Here is a 6,795-nt window from a genome sequence, read left to right on the forward strand (position 1 = left end):
TTAATATATTGTAGCCCTTTCCAAATATTTTTTGATTATACAGTTTCATGTCAACAGTTAATTTGTGTTTAATAGCATCTTGTGAGTCAATATATGGTGCTTGTTGCTGTTGCTTTTATTTTGAATGGTTTGACATTTTGAAAAGCTTTTCCTAGGACCTGTGTGAAAATGACTGCTGCCCAACAACACTGTCACAATTTCTGCATCAAAAATTGTCAAACCCACACAAAAGGTAACCTGATCAAAACTGTTCTCCAAAGTATTGAAACTACAAAGACTTGAAAGTCTGGTTGGTCCGTACCAAAAAACAAAACAAAACAAAAAACAAACAAACAAAAGAATTCACCCCATGTCCACATTCCAGGCACATGAACAATGAAGTACTTCAATACTTGATTATATGCTAGTAAAAGATTATATTTCCTAAGCTATGCTGTTACAATCGCTGTCCAAAGAAGGTTTTCTAGTAGTCAATTACAAATCCTAAAATGATCATTGCTGCTTAATGCCTGATCCAGACTCCATATCTTGGTTTGTGACAAATCATTATATATAGCTGAAGCTCTGCTGAAAGTGCATGGCCCATATTATCCCTGTCACCTCTAAGTGCACTGTAAGCATTTCCCAGTAGAGTGTTCTTGCTTATCACTCTGCCAAGGAGCTACTGCCACACAGCAGTTGCCTAATGATGTTGCTTGTGTCACGATCATTTACTGAAGGGACCTATCCCTTTTGGGGGGGAGGGGTGGGGTCAGGATGACTTACAGTACCTGAGACATAACTGTTTCTGGAGGGGGCGATGTGCCCTTGTGCAGCTGCTGCTGTAACTTCCAACATTGCCAGTGGCCATTTCCGTCCTCCGACCTGATTATCTTGAGAGTTAAAAAATTAGCTTTCACTGTCGAGGAAAACCATGGGCCGCGTGCTTACGTGGGTATGTGTCACTGCCTGTTTAAGCTGATCCCTACTCCCTTCTCACAGATGTTCAGGGACATTACGTGACTCGTGCTGGTCCAGAGCTTACTTCCAAGTGCCCTTACAGTGACTGTAGCCAGCTGGTTGTTAATGATGGTACAGTCACAACACTTGTGAGCGCTCATATTTGCACTAATGGGCTGCTCAGGCACAAAACTGTAGAAATGGGAGAGCTTGTGGGAACAGTCTCTGAATCCCTTTAACCCTCAAAAACCTGATATCTCAGGAAATACCACTGAGGCAGGGGGAGTTGAGTGCTTTACTCTGTGAAGAATGTGAGATTTATTTAAGAGCTTTGCACAGAAATCCTTTCCGGAACATGTCTGAATGGGTGGGGTCACAAACTAAGAAGAGTGCTGTCTGATTTTATAAGGACTATACTGTAGATAATATCCTGTTACATAATGTATATGTACCTGTGTTCATATAGCTGTGAGATTCAAAATTCACAAGAAGCCAATTCTGGAGGCTCCCGGTTTAAAAATTGAGCTCAGCAAACAAAGCATGACATGAAACAGTATGTTTATTTCCTTATGGTCTTCTATCTTAAAATATTTAATTCTGTAATTAATATATGTACCTGTAGCTAAAAGGGTTTGCGTGACATGTTTTTGGTTTAATTAGCATTTGGACCCCAACTGGTGTACTAAAATATTTATTGCTTGTTTGATGTCTGATATTATCCTCTTGTGCTTTTTATCTTTTATATCAACAGCAGCGTTGTATGTTTCAGAGCCTGTTTTCTTATCTTGTTAGTACATGATTTGATTTGTTTTGATGTGCTATACGTAAGCATAACACACTTGACCAAATATTCCTGACAAAAAAAAAAAAAAACATGAAGCAAAGGTTCAATCCAACCATACCATCGATCCACAAGAGATAAACATTATCATATCATGTAGCCCCTGTTATCTTGTGTTCCAGGAGTAAACATCCTTAAAACACAGCTTGAGGTTTCTGCACTTCAGTTTCGGTAAGGCTTAAACAAATAATGTGTTAATTTGGTGAGCTTCAGATTTTTCTACCTTCGGTCAGTGTCAGGCTAACTATTTCCCTCTTTTTCCAGTATTTGCTCTAAGCTAGGCTGGGCTAACTGTCTCTTGGCTTTAGTGTCGAACAATCCCTTAATTGGTCCCCTGAATAAGACTGAAAGATTGAACATAGTGGCTGGCTGGCTTATGATCTGCGACAATTGACGAGTGACAAGGACAGCAAAGGCAGGATTTTGAGGGGACTTAATTGTGACTGGATCAAGCAGTTTCCAAGGGGAGAGAATCCCAGTCTTTTTCCTCCTCTGTGCACACCCCTGCACTGGATAAGATGTATGTAAAATTTATCAGATGCTTTTGAGAGTTCATGTGAACAATGACAAGTCGGGTAGAGACAACAGCTACTGATGTACTATTCTTTGGAACAGCAGTGCGAAGTGCTGTTAGTGATCATTACTGAGCCCACTTTAGCATCCAACACCACAAAGGAATAACAACATAGTGCCTGCAGAGAGTAATAACATCTTAGTGCTCCTGTGGCCACATTTGGCTCAGGCCAGTGGTTAACTTTGCAATCTAAAAGGAAATGTTTTCTTTTCAGCTCCCTCTGATAGCTTTTTAATTGGTTTTAGTGACACTGTCACCTCTCTTCTCAATAGCCTGGAGACCATGTTGTGTTTACTACAACAAGGGAGCTCTGTAATACAATCATGGAATAATCATAATTAGGAGAACATAACTGTGAGCAGTTATTTGGTTTAAAATAACCCAAAGCGGCAAACTAATTTCTTAAAATACATTCTTGTTGATAGTAGATGGCTATGGAACACATTTAAAAACAAGCAATAATGAAACTCAAGTCCTATTACTGTTTATAGGAACCACAACAACCAAGTATACAAGACTCCTCTGGGCTTTGTTTTAATACTTCTGACAGAAACCTTCTGGGTTGTACGGTTTTTCTTGTTACATTTTATTTATTGTTATTCCATAAGGACATGCTGAAAGGGGTCTTTAATAATTCTCCAAAATATTAGAGGGATGAATGGAAAAACCCTAAAAAGCCTAAAATGATCAACTGCAAGTACAGGCATAGACATGCATGCATATATATTTAGCAGATATGGTAGTAGGGTATTTTATAGTAACAAATACTGCATTTGCCTTTTGTCATTATATGATATAAATCATTAAAGTACTATTTTCATAAAGTAGTAAATGGTTTCTTTAAAACCATGGATATGATATCCAATATCAAGTTGCGTGGTTAAGGTCCAGTTAGGTTTAGGCCCAAATGGATCATTGAATGTTTAAGGTTGTTTCACAAGTTTTGAAAATGTAAAGCCTACTGAGTTCAGTGAACTTAAGAAAATATGTACAACATTGGGCTGCATTCGCGTCAACAATCTTCAAAGTGTGCAGGATTAAGAACCGAATTCAATACAAACTCTAATTATTGTGAGCAGTTTTTCATAATTATAACAACAAACAACCAGGATTTCTCTTTTAACTACAAAGAAGAGATTTAATTCTCAAACATGCTATACAAATCTGTTAATATGCTGATTATGTTTCTGTAGAAACTTATTTTAACAGGTAAACTCACAGCAGTACACTCATTGAACTCATGGTTATAAGTTCTGAAGAGATCTGAAAATTAAAACTACTTTTAAGTTAGTGAGTGAGTTAACTTGAAAGATATATTTATGTTAACAACAAAAGACAAATTGTTTCCTCTAAATTCCTTGCATGATATTTTACAAGGTAATTATATTGTATATTCACTATAAGGATATAACGTCACTGTGATTAATTAATGTAGCAATAATAGTGAGATACATGGATGTGGTGTTGAGTCATACCGTTACGATGTATTTGTTTACATACAACCAAACGGTAGCCTCTAAGTTTCAGTTGGAAATCTGTAATGTAGCAAACAGATATATATATAAAAAAACCTTCTCAAAACTTCCTCAAAACAGCTCTGAAATAAAGTGAATACAAGATAAAAACAACCCCACAATGTCATTGTCAAGCAGCATTGCTTTAAAGGCAGTGACATGTGCTCTCTATGGGGACACCAGCAGCCTGGATGAGTGGTGCAGAAGTTGTCAACCATCCAGATAAATCTTCTCAGAGCTCCACACTGCTTAGACCACCCAGGAGGATCTGGCCCGGAGGTTTGTCAAGGACAGCCAGAGGCGGATTCAGAACTGGCCCACAGCCCTGTTTTTCCCACAGTGGGTTGTCTTCTATGACTTCAGTTATACGTATCTCTGTGTATGATGTGCGTGCCTGTGTGGTGTAGCTGCAAGTAGGGCAGAGATTGTCTGTCATGCGTTTTCCGCCTATCTGGACTTGGTTTAAACAGAATGGAAAGAGAAAGTGCTGCTCACTGCGGGCTGTGCAGCTCGGGCCAACAATGACAGAGGAGGGAAAGATGGGATGGTGCACCTGGAGTTAATGACAAAAATTTAACGCTCATATAAGATGGAGGGTCCTGCAGGATCACAGTCTGCCACAGCAACTTAGAGGCTACATTTGTCATGAGCAAGAAACGGGGAGCAGGCAGGTACCATTGTCTGTTAGAGAGTCCTATGTTGCACCAGTTTGTATCAATCAGCTTGTCCTGACAGCAGCATGAGACAGGAAGAGAAACAGATGCCGCCTGTCCTTGCCTTAAAAACAAAAAGGGCTCACATGTGATACGAGCAGCCATCACTGACAGGCTTATCAGATTCTTATCAAGGGATTCATTCCAAAATCTTATCTGTCTGGGAATAATTTTTTCCTCAAATATCTCACGTTTAAAGAGACAATCATTTGTTACTTTCAGTGCATGTGCTCGCTGACTCACAGTAACCACCATTAATACTGTAAGAGGAAACACTGCACTGTTTCAGTTGTACGTCTGTAACATCTTATGTGTGGAATCTGCTCTTTATACTGATATTTTATTAATCTCTCAGAGAAAGATACAAAAACAAAATGCAGATCTTACAGCTTAATAAGTTTAAGAGGGCAGTCTGACAAATGCTTGCCTTATCCTTTACCTTTCTTTCATTTACCTTGTTTTCCTATTTGAATTACATATTCTTTACTTTCACCTTTGATAGAGATCAAACACAAATATAGGATGCAGGGACTATATATTCTTTTTTGTATAGAAAGTTATTTAGTCAGTTAGTTCATTTCAGTTAGTTTCTGGTTTCTATTTTTTTTCAGTCAACTACAAATGTGTCTTCATGACTACTTATGTTAATATTTTAGGTAGTAATCTAGTTAGTGAGACATGCTAACTTTTGCAGCTTACATTAGAACAGATACACACACTGCTTAATCAGTTCCTTACATGTTTGTCCCTATGTTTTTGGTTTTGTAGAGTAGCCTTTACAAAGACAAAGACACCCTCCATACTCTGGTAGCTCCAGTATCCACTAGGCACACTGCTGTAACATTCAGGAAAAACTGAAAGCAAGACCGGCCTTCTGTGCCTGCTAACGATGGCTAAGCTATCATTGGAAGGGGTGGGATTTATACAGTTTAGAGAATGTTCAATTTCCCTAATACCAGAGAAAATGTGCCAGATTTTCTTGGAATTTTGCACATGTAAAAGTGTCCATTTCCATGGTACCTTAACTGACTTATTCACATGGGTACAATAAACTTGAGCAACTGAGACTTCTGTTTGTTTTATGGTAGCTGACACATCCACTATATCCACTTTAAGTCCTTACTAATCCCCATGACTGACCATACACACAGCCACACACACACACAGTCATGTTTCCATTACTTTTGGCGAAATTACATAGACTTAAATTCATTTCCTGGAGGCTTAACTACCACCTAACTTGCGTAATCCTAACTCTAACCTCAACTTAACCTTACAAGACTTCACCCTAATATTTACTGATGCATGTTATGGAGACTTGCATTTTGTCCCCATAAGTGAAGTGAGAGTAAGGCGGGTCCCTACAATGTGACTGTGTAGACAGATTTTTGTCCCCACAACTCTTACACACACACACACACACACACACACACAACACAACTTCCTGCCAGTAGTTCTGAAAAAAATCTTGCTTTCTTTAACCTCAGAAATGCTTATCATAAATTTCATTTAAATTACCCTCAAACCAACTCATTCTGCACATGTACAGGTCACACACAAACCAGCTATTTCACCCTTTCATTCATTCCCCCTCGTTTTCTTCTCTCAACACTCTCTGATCTCAGGATGAATCTGAAAATGTGCTATTCTTTGCCTATTAACATGCAGGGGAGACACCAGCTTTTTGCATGTGAATAAACAGTTATTAAAATTACAGTCTGAATCTCAAGAGGATCAAAGATTTAACGGTTACACTGACTGACACTTTCTGATCCCGTTTTAAAGTAGAAGAACAGATTTGAATAACCGAGTGTTTATTTTGGTCTCATGGCCTTTAGACTTTAGGCAGCAGACTAAATAGTGATAACCTCCATTATAACATTCATTATCAGCACTAGAGAAGCTACTTTTAAAACACTGAAAGAAACAAGTCTGAAGGGCATAAAAACACATTTGTTATGACTTTTTAATGAAGAATATATGGAAAGTTTATACATTTACAATTTAATTAACACTTATTTCTTATTTGAAAATCTGTAATAATCTGTGCTTAATAAGATTGCCACATTGCAAGGTTTATTTTATCCCCTCACATTTAAATGTGCTACTTCTTGTGCTAAATGTGCTATTTCTTGAGGTTAATCAACAAATACTGCTTGGATAGTAGGTAGTCAAATTCCATTGGATTCCACCTCATTATTATCATCAAGAAAG

The sequence above is a fragment of the Scatophagus argus genome, chromosome 18 (assembly GCF_020382885.2).
Source record: "Scatophagus argus isolate fScaArg1 chromosome 18, fScaArg1.pri, whole genome shotgun sequence".
NCBI lineage: Eukaryota > Metazoa > Chordata > Actinopteri > Scatophagidae > Scatophagus > Scatophagus argus.